The sequence below is a fragment of the Polypterus senegalus genome, chromosome 6 (assembly GCF_016835505.1).
Source record: "Polypterus senegalus isolate Bchr_013 chromosome 6, ASM1683550v1, whole genome shotgun sequence".
NCBI lineage: Eukaryota > Metazoa > Chordata > Cladistia > Polypteriformes > Polypteridae > Polypterus > Polypterus senegalus.
Window position 1 is genome coordinate 97,306,104 of NC_053159.1, and position 9,927 is coordinate 97,316,030.

The window sequence follows — 9,927 nt, forward strand, 5'->3', positions numbered from 1 at the left end:
TTTAGCAAAAAAAAAAAAAAAGAAAATGTTAGCACCCATTGTGATATTTTAATATTTTTTTATATGGTAAAGGATTTTCATATGAAGTACAAATGAGACAACTCTATTTATTTCATCATGGTAGAGCACAATTGTCACATCTGCCCATCAGTATTGCCATTTAGTCCTTGGGGTTTTTCTCCAAACCATGTCACGTGGACACCTCTGAACAGCAGAGAATATGGCCACTGGCAAAAAAAACTGGGACACTTCTCTATTTTCACCAAGAACCTTTGTTCTGAGAATGATGATAATGTGCTACCTTCCTATGTCTTAACAGCTTTTTGCTTCAAGAAGTTTAATGGGCATTAAACATGAAGCCAAGTGCTATTCTGCGCCACGTTTGTCCTGATTCTGGCAGATTTAGGCTGATAAGCAACTTTTTGTCTGGGCATATGTGCCCCATTGAGAGATGAATGACTGAAAGGTGACTTGGGTGGAAAAGCAAATGGACCATCGCAAAACTCAAAAAGACTAAGAACCTGTGGGGTGAAGTAATCCAAGTGGGTGATTGTGTAAATCCTTAAGGCACTAAAGAAAAGGTCATAATTTAGAAAAAAACATAACAGGCTGTGTCTGAAAGGAAGCTGCCCCCATGTCCAGATAAAGAGAATACTTTGAAGCAATTACAATGCGTTACTGAGCATTTTGATATGACAGCTTATCATCTAAAGTGCTTTGCTGAATTTGAATGGAAAACATAAGACATAATTAACGTCTTATTATGTCCACATGTTAACATGTCCAATTTTTTTTGTCTCTATTGGTTTATTATGATGCCACTTTTACATATTTTGTCTTAACACAAATGAAATAAAAATGAATACTGCTGAACAACTTTGGTACTACAGTGGCTTCATTCATTAACAAAATGTTAAAAGTTTGCATTTTTAAGTGTTCCAGCAATAAACCAAAATTATTAGAACTGCTTCATTAATCTAGAAGAACATACAAGAACAGCTGCTTAACTCTTTTATTTTTTGTTGATCTTTTTTTATTGTGGAGACGTGGCCATTTTGAATATAAATGCAGATTTTTGCCCTCTTATGTTTAAATTACTATCATTTTTAATGATACTCATGGTACCTGTAAGCTTGCTATAGTCTTGATAATAAAAATGCATTAATCTTTAGTACGAGTACCACATAATCTTATAGGAGGCATCCATTTACAATTTGGGGATTATTAAAAAAATGAATGAGTGGGGAAAGCTCTCCTTTAAATATAAATAACAAGAAATGTTACTTTATTTTTTAACATGATTTATTTTATTATAATACCCTAAAACACTTTTGTTATTTATCCACATTATTTCAAGTCCCATTTTCAATAAGGATTCCATATGGCAAATGGACAAGTCTGTGTGAATAAATGAATACATCTGTGCTCTCGTCACCTCTCATCTCACATGCCTGAATGCAGTATGGCTGCCCAGCCTGGAGTGTAATATTCAGCAGTGGTTACAACTTGAAAATGACCGTGCATTAACTCATTAGTGGAGCAGAGATCAGTGATGATGCATCACAGTTCCCAGATTTGGGTTGGAGTTTGTATGTTCTAACTGTTCGCATGTGTTTTTCCAGATTCCTCCCACATTTGTGCCTTAGGTTAACAGCTACTGTATGATATGTCAGTGTGGCCTGGGTGATTTTTGTATTTTCTTAGTTACTGCTGGGATAGGGGATGGTGCCCTGCAGCTGTGTACTGTGTAAGCAAATTTAGGAAGTGGATGGTTGGAGGATACTTCTGATACAACAAAGTTCTTCCCAACAGCCAATTTAATTCAGAGATTTGTCCCCAAAGGCTATTAGGAATAATACAATTTGAAAGGCAATTTCCTGAATTAAAGACACTATTGAAAATATAAAAACCCTGTTGAGTCTGAGAGGTGATGCAGTAAAGGATTCTCAATCGAAATATAAATGAGACAACTCTATTTAATCATGATTGAGCACACATGGGACATATGGCACACACTCCGCCAGGGCTGCCCTTTGTCACTGATTCTGTTCATAACTTTTAAGGACAGAATTTCTAGGCGCAGCCAGGGTGTTGAGGGGGTCTGGTTTGGTGGACTCAGGATTGGGTCACTGCTTTTTGCAGATGATGTTGTCCTGTTTGATTCAACAGGCCGTGATCTTCAGCTCTCTCTGAATCGGTTCGCAGCTGAGTGTGAAGCGGCTGGGATGGGAATCAGCACCTCCAAATCCGAGACCATGGTCCTCAGCCGGAAAAGGGTGGCGTGCCCTCTCAGGGTTGGGAGCAAGATTCTGCCCCAAGTGGAGGAGTTCAAGTATCTCGGGGTCTTGTTCATGAATGAGGGAAGAATGGAGCGTGAGATCGACAGGCGGATCGGTGCGGCATCCGCAGTGATGCGGGCTCTGCATCGGTCTGTCGTGGTGAAAAAGGAGCTGAGCCGTAAGGCAAAGCTCTCAATTTACCAGTCGATCTATGTTCCTACTCACCTATGGTCATGAGTTATGGGTAGTGACCGAAAGAACGAGATCGCAAATATAAGCGTGTGTCTGGGCTTTCCCTTAAAGATAGGGTGAAAAGCTCAGTTATCCAGGAGGGGCTCAGAGTAGAGCCGCTGCTCCTCCGCATCGAGAGGAGTCAGATGAGGTGGCTTGGGCATTTGATCAGGATGACTCCCTGGCGAGGTGTTCCGGGCACGTCCAACCGGGAGGAGGCCCCGGGGAAGATCCAGGACACGCTGGAGGGACTGTGTCTCCCGGCTGGCCTGGGAACGCCTTGGGATTACCCCAGAAGAGCTGGAAGATGTGGCCGGGGAGAGGGAAGTCTGGGCATCTCTGCTCAAGCTGCTGCCCCTGCATCCCGACCTTGGATAAGCGGAAGAGGATGGATGGATGAGCACACATGTCACGTCTACCAGTCAGACTCAAAATACCATACAACTCTTAATTTTCTAATCTTGAAACTTTAAACATTATGAATTTGGAACTTCCCAGTATGAAATGTCAAGGGCATGTTTTTGTGCTTATGCCCCTGTGTGTGATCGATTTAATACTTATAAATTAAGCCATTATTCACAACTCTAACTTATGCATCATAGACCCAGACCAGACTTTAAAGTTATTTTTTTTAACCTTGAAGTGCAATAGTCCTGATTGTGAACTCTTTTTTTTTACCTTTAAAGATGCATTAAATTAGGTCCATCTATTTAGTGGATGGGTGTAAAGCAGATACCAACTCTGTACTGGATGTCAGTCCACCATAGGGCACAGGCATCCAGGATGGGCCAGTTTGAATCAACCAATTAGATGAACATGAAAGTCTTTGGGTTGTAGAGGAAAACCCACCACAGCACAGAAGACGAGGTGAAGTCAAATCCAGTCTGCAGGAGCTGAGAGGCCTGCTTGCTAAGACCATCGTGTCACAACATTTCAGTGTTTAATTTGAAGACTATGGGCCGGCAGACTCATTGTTATTCATTGTGTCCTGTTTAATAATTGTAATATAATCCACTTTTTTCATAGGTTGCTCATTTAATAAACACATGCAAAACTTCTAGCAGCCTTGCCCTGCCTTTTTTTTAACCGACATATACTGTATATATATATATATATATATATATATATATAAATATGCGTGGTGACCCAAATTTGATCACTTGGTCACACAAGTTGTATCCTGTTTTAGGAATTTCAAAATCCAGTAATCCTACTGCTAGAGTGTTCATTGGAAAAACAATAAGAGAAAACACATATTGTCTTGTAGCTGCACACATGTCTACTGTTGATTTAGTTAAAGCCTGAATGGTTTATTTAGACTTTAATAGAATTCTACATTCCTATACTGTGTTTTAACAGCTACTTTTCAAAGGGGATAGACGTTTTATAATCTTTAAGTCTATTTTAAGTCTTGTAATAAACAGTCAGTCTTTTAAGATGGTGAACTGGTGTAACATTTCACAGATATGGTTGCTAGTCCAAGGTGATATTGCTTAAAATAAAAAAATTAATTGTTCCTCACTAAAGGGCTATAGCATGAAACTCTGTACAGGTGCCAGTGACCGTTGATCACACCCACCCACCAGGTCTGATGTTAAATGACCAATGGCTGTACTTACCTCACTGTGCCCTGGTCAATAGGTGACCAGAGCTTGAGTTCGTCCTTGTCTTATCTGGGTTCAATCCTCCTGTTGGATGGAAGGCTGATGATAAGTGCTCTTGTTGCTTTCAAGGTAGATAAATTCAAATTCAAATGGAGATGTCCAGCACCATGCTTTGGTTGCTTGAGCTTCGTTTTAGAGATAACCATAGATCACATGTCTGTGTTTGAATGGTTGGCAAGTCCTCCAAATAGTTGATTTACAGCTTTCTTGTTATATCGCTGTTGCTTTGTGGCCAATTGCTAGTAGCGGTACAAGTTAAAGGATAGAAAGAGGCTGAACACGATCATGCACACACACACACACACACACACACAGGTCAGGGCTCACCAGCTTAACACACTTCCTGTTTCTAACTGACTGCACTACCACATCCGCCCTAATTGCATCTGGACAGCAAGAATGGTGCAGACAACATTTAACTAATGCGATGCATTTACTGACAGCATCAACCTACTAACTGGCCCCCGATTACATGGCATTTTACACCACTTCTCAGGCAAGATGACGTTTACCATGACCTGAGCTGGTCTCTGCTGGCTGAACAACACAATAAATCGAACTGCATCCATTACTGACTGAGTATCATCACTTTTACTTTGTATCATATTTTATAAATGAGCACAAATTAATAACATTTTCAAACCAATGGAGGTCTGTAACAGGTCATCTATCACAGTACCTGCATTAGGAATTGTTTGTTATATTGGTGTTACACATTCATTTATGCTGGACTTTCCACACTGTTTTTTTTTCCTTTACTCTTTTCTCCCTAATTTGGTTTTTTGAGAATAAGGATTCTCCTTATCCAAAATATGTGTATTTCTATTTTTATATTTTTTTTGTTATTTTCTTTACTGATGCTAGCCACTATCTATTTATGGGTTACCTTGTTTTAATGGTTTTGGTGCTTGTATTTTTGATCTCTTGGATACATCTCTTCTCCTGATGTTTTTCCTTATCTTGTGTCACATTTTATACCTTAACACACACAGCTGAAGAGGCAAAAATCTGATTATTATCTTCATTCCATCCAGGGCATTCCATAGATCCTCCTGAAAGTTATTCTATCATTTGTCACACACGTGTGAGTAGGAGGCAGCTAAAGGGCTTGAGTAATTGTAGGTACCACATCAGACTAGCGGGCGGCAGGGCGCACTGACTGTCTTTCTCAGTTCCTCGCAGACCCTTTCTGGGAAATCCCAGAATGACACCATTTCTGTTTACAGCGCATTCGATGATGTCACTTCCAGCCTCCAATGATGTCACACACTGGCAGTATTGTGTCCTTCCATTCGGGTTACATGGAGCTCCTGTGACTTTCCAATGTCTGGTGGACAAAGTGCTCCGTCCCCATAATGCGTATAGTGCTGCCTACATAGATGATGTTATCTATTCCAGCACGTGGAAGGAACACGTACAGCTGGTGAAAGCAGTATTGCGAATGATGGAGAAGCCTAGCTTTGATTCAGTCCTAAGAAGTGTTTCTTTGGACTGAAAGAGGCTAAATATTTATGTTAGCTGGTGGGTAGGGGGAATTGTTAAATCACAGTGTTCAAAGGTTGAAGCCATTTTGAAATGGTCCCATCCGCAAACCAAGCAGCAAGTCCACGCATTTCTTGGATTGGTCGGGTACTACCACCGGTTCGTACCTCGGTTTTCTGAGAGAGCGGCGCCCTTGACAGATTTGACAAAGTAGAGTGCTCCCAACAATGTGGTATGGACTGATAAGACTGACGCTGCATTCCATGACTTAAAGCAGGCTCTTACTTCAGCACCACATTTGAAAGCACTTCATTTTTCTCTTCCTTTCATTCTCCAGATGAACGCTTCGGATACAGGACTGGGTGCCATGCTGAGCCGAAGTGTCGATGGTGTTGAACACCCCATCATGTTCCTGAGCCGGAAACTGCTGGATCAGGCAACCAGGTATGCGGCGGTGGAAAGGGGAGATTATGCAGTTGAGGTACTACCTCTTGGGTCAGGAATTCATTTTTGTGACTGACCATGCACCCTTACAGTGGATGGCCCTACACAATGATTCAAATCCACTGGTCACTAGGTGGTTTTTTTGACCTTCAACCATACAAGTTTTTGCTTATTCATCGTAAGGGCTCTCTCCATGCCAACACCGATGCTCTCTCTCGAGCCCACAACCTCTCGGTGCAGCATGCCTGACCTGATGGGTCTGAGCTGGGGGGGCCTTGTCACACACGTGCGAGTAGGAGGCAGCTAAAGGGCTTAAGTAATTATAATACCACATCAGACCGGGGGCGGCAGGGTGCACTGACTGTCTTTCTCAGTTCCTTGCAGAAATCCCACCAGGTTCTGGTGCATTCGGTGACGTCACCGTGTGTGATCGATTTAATACTTATAAATTAAGCCATTATTCACAACTCTAACTTATGCATCATAGACCCAGACCAGACTTTAAAGTTATTTTTTTTAACCTTGAAGTGCAATAGTCCTGATTGTGAACTCTTTTTTTTACCTTTAAAGATGCATTAAATTAGGTCCATCTATTTAGTGGATGGGTGTAAAGCAGATACCAACTCTGTACTGGATGTCAGTCCACCATAGGGCACAGGCATCCAGGATGGGCCAGTTTGAATCAACCAATTAGATGAACATGAAAGTCTTTGGGTTGTAGAGGAAAACCCACCACAGCACAGAAGACGAGGTGAAGTCAAATCCAGTCTGCAGGAGCTGAGAGGCCTGCTTGCTAAGACCACCGTGTCACAACATTTCAGTGTTTAATTTGAAGACTATGGGCCGGCAGACTCATTGTTATTCATTGTGTCCTGTTTAATAATTGTAATATAATCCATTTTTTTCATAGGTTGCTCATTTAATAAACACATGCAAAACTTCTAGCAGCCTTGCCCTGCCTTTTTTTTAACCGACATATACTGTATATATATATATATATATATATATATATATATAAATATGCGTGGTGACCCAAATTTGATCACTTGGTCACACAAGTTGTATCATCGTAAGGGCTCTCTCCATGCCAACACCGATGCTCTCTCTCGAGCCCACAACCTCTCGGTGCAGCATGCCTGACCTGATGGGTCTGAGCTGGGGGGGCCTTGTCACACACGTGCGAGTAGGAGGCAGCTAAAGGGCTTAAGTAATTATAATACCACATCAGACCGGGGGCGGCAGGGTGCACTGACTGTCTTTCTCAGTTCCTTGCAGAAATCCCACCAGGTTCTGGTGCATTCGGTGACGTCACTTTCCGGTCCAGACAACGTCAATTCTGTTTCTACCTTTGAGGATATCACTTCCAGTTCTGACGATGTCACTTCCGATTCTGATGCAATCGATGATGTCACTTCTGGTTCTGGGGCCCCTTGATGATGTAACTTCCGGTTCTGGGCCCCCTTGATGATGTATTGTGAACAAATCTGTTTGAAATCTCAACCTATGTTGTTATTTTGGGGTTATGTAATTAGAAGACCATAGTACTAACATTTATTGTTTTGATTTCATTTTCTAGGTATTGAAATTATTTCATGTCTTACTGTGACACGATGGTTATTTTTTTTAAAAGATTTCTTTGTGAGTTTTACCACAACGTTGAATAACTAGAGGTGTATTGTCATTGTTGTGAAAATAGCACTATGCACCTCCTGGTTGTCCAAGATTGTGGATACAATGAAAAAATCTTCTAGTGTTCTTGATTGTGATTTAGTGTTCCCGATTTCAATGTCTTTGCTTTTGATTACTGACACTAATCTACTTTTGTGCTTAGGGCATAATCAAAGCATTATTTTGTATAAAAGAAATTTTCTTTGCAGTGAATTTGTTGAAAACTTACACATTTAGGGGCATAAGATGAGAAAACTGTGATTGAAGACAATGAAAGAAATCTTGAGGAATAAATCTTCATTCTAATCTAATTCTAATCATCATCATCATAAAATAATGTAATTCTTGTACTCAGGTAAACTTGAAAATGTATGTATTGTTGGGTATTAGATAATGTCTTTAAAGACTTTTTCTTTTTCCTCACATATTATTTAAAATGTGAAAATGCACATTTACCATAGCAAGTATTTAGTTAGATCCCCATTGACTGCCACACTTTTTTGAAGGTTTACATCGTGCTCAAGAAAAAGTTAGTGTGGATCACTAATCGTTACTTAAATGCTACCTGAATTACCTCTACATTTTCTAGACTCATGAATGCCCAGAGGAAAGTCTACAGTCTGCCAGTAAGTAGTCTTAGCAATCATACCACAAATATATTCTGGGAAGAGCAATCATTTTTCCAAAAATAATACATCTACTACTTCTCAGTCTAAAATAAGCATTTCATTGTGAATGATCAATGAATCATTTACAATTCTATTTCATTTTCTGCTTTCATTTATTTTATGTGATACATATGGTATGATGTATTAAGTTGCTTGCTTTGTACACCAGCCATTTTATATTTCGATATTATTTTCACAATTTTATTTGCTGTAATTAGGCTGTAGTACAAAGTAATTGTTTTAGTTGATGGTTTTGCTCAAAAGGTTATATAATTTTCATTCACTCATCAGACACCCTTGCAAAGCAAATTAGTAAAAAAGTAAATTAGATTTTTACTCAGAATGTAGTTTATCAGGAAGTACATGGGTAATTCTGAAACTAAAAGTCAGTAGTGGCTTAGATAAATATACCACCAGTACTTTAAAAATAGGATGCCCATGGGGAAGCATGCAGAGGAAGGTCCTTGTCAACTGCCCTGAGTAATTGTTTGGAATTGGGTGAATCATGCTTTCTGAGTGGTATGACCATAATACCACAGATATACACTATTTCTCAAACTGACTTGCACCCAATACATTAGTGTGCAATTAAACAGTCATCCAAGTGTGCCTATCGAAGTGCACTGTTGGTAGCAATCAAATTTCTTAATTAATGCAGAATAATCTTTACTAGTCATTGCATCATAGGATTCTAATAATTACTGGGGAATGCTATTATTAGATAAAACAAAAAAAAAGTTTCCGCATTCTTATAGCAAATTTCCTTATACTTTCTCAAGCTGCACGGGCCCCAATCAAATTTGCCTACAACTTTATACCTTTGCTTCTCTTTAGAATAACACAGTTGGTATTATGTCATTTCAGAATATGTCCAAGAGAAAGAGGAGCTCAACTATTCACAGCTATGTAAATTTAACTGAAATCCAATGAAGAGATTTACTGTAAGTACTGAAGTAATCAGTCATTTATTCTAGTAATTCTTACTCTTGTTGCGAACACTGCTAGATGCCAGCTTTACCCAGTGCTGTGCAATTCCACTTGAGTATACTGTGTCTAGTGTTAGTTGGAAACTTTACTTATTTATTAATTAATTTATTTTTAACTAGAAACAGACTGCATGCCTTAATTTGTGATAATCCTGTTATTATTAACATCAGTGATAACTTTGGTAACTTGGACTGTGAGCTGGCTAATAGCGAGGAGACAAAAAGTACAGTTAAAAGTGTTCCACATGGGAAAGGTCAAGAGTACAGTTCTATTAAACTTTAATTCAATTTAAATCACAGACTCTTATTCCAACAAAGGGGCTAAGCTTGTGAAATGATACTGAAACTTGAGGGAAAGTAAATACTGAGGTAGCAAAAGCTATTCAGACAGACCATGACAATTTTACAAGCTGACAAGTTACACTGAAAATACAGTTCAAGGTTTAAACATGGCATGAGGTTCAAAGGTCAAAGTGATACATGCAAGTAAAAGGAACATTCCTTA

The 9,927-nt window shown here is 39.6% G+C and overlaps 1 protein-coding gene across 3 annotated transcripts in view; it reads right to left on the bottom strand.

The window, feature by feature from the left end:
- The window catches only part of LOC120531316 (linker for activation of T-cells family member 2-like), a 100,948-nt gene extending 96,467 nt beyond the window's left edge, over positions 1-4,481 (bottom strand). For all 3 annotated transcript variants that reach the window (XM_039756606.1, XM_039756605.1, XM_039756602.1), the window contains exon 1: positions 4,130-4,481. The gene's annotated coding sequence lies outside the window, so the exon portion shown is untranslated. The remainder of the gene's footprint in view (positions 1-4,129) is intronic.
- Between the last annotated feature and the right edge of the window lie 5,446 nt (positions 4,482-9,927).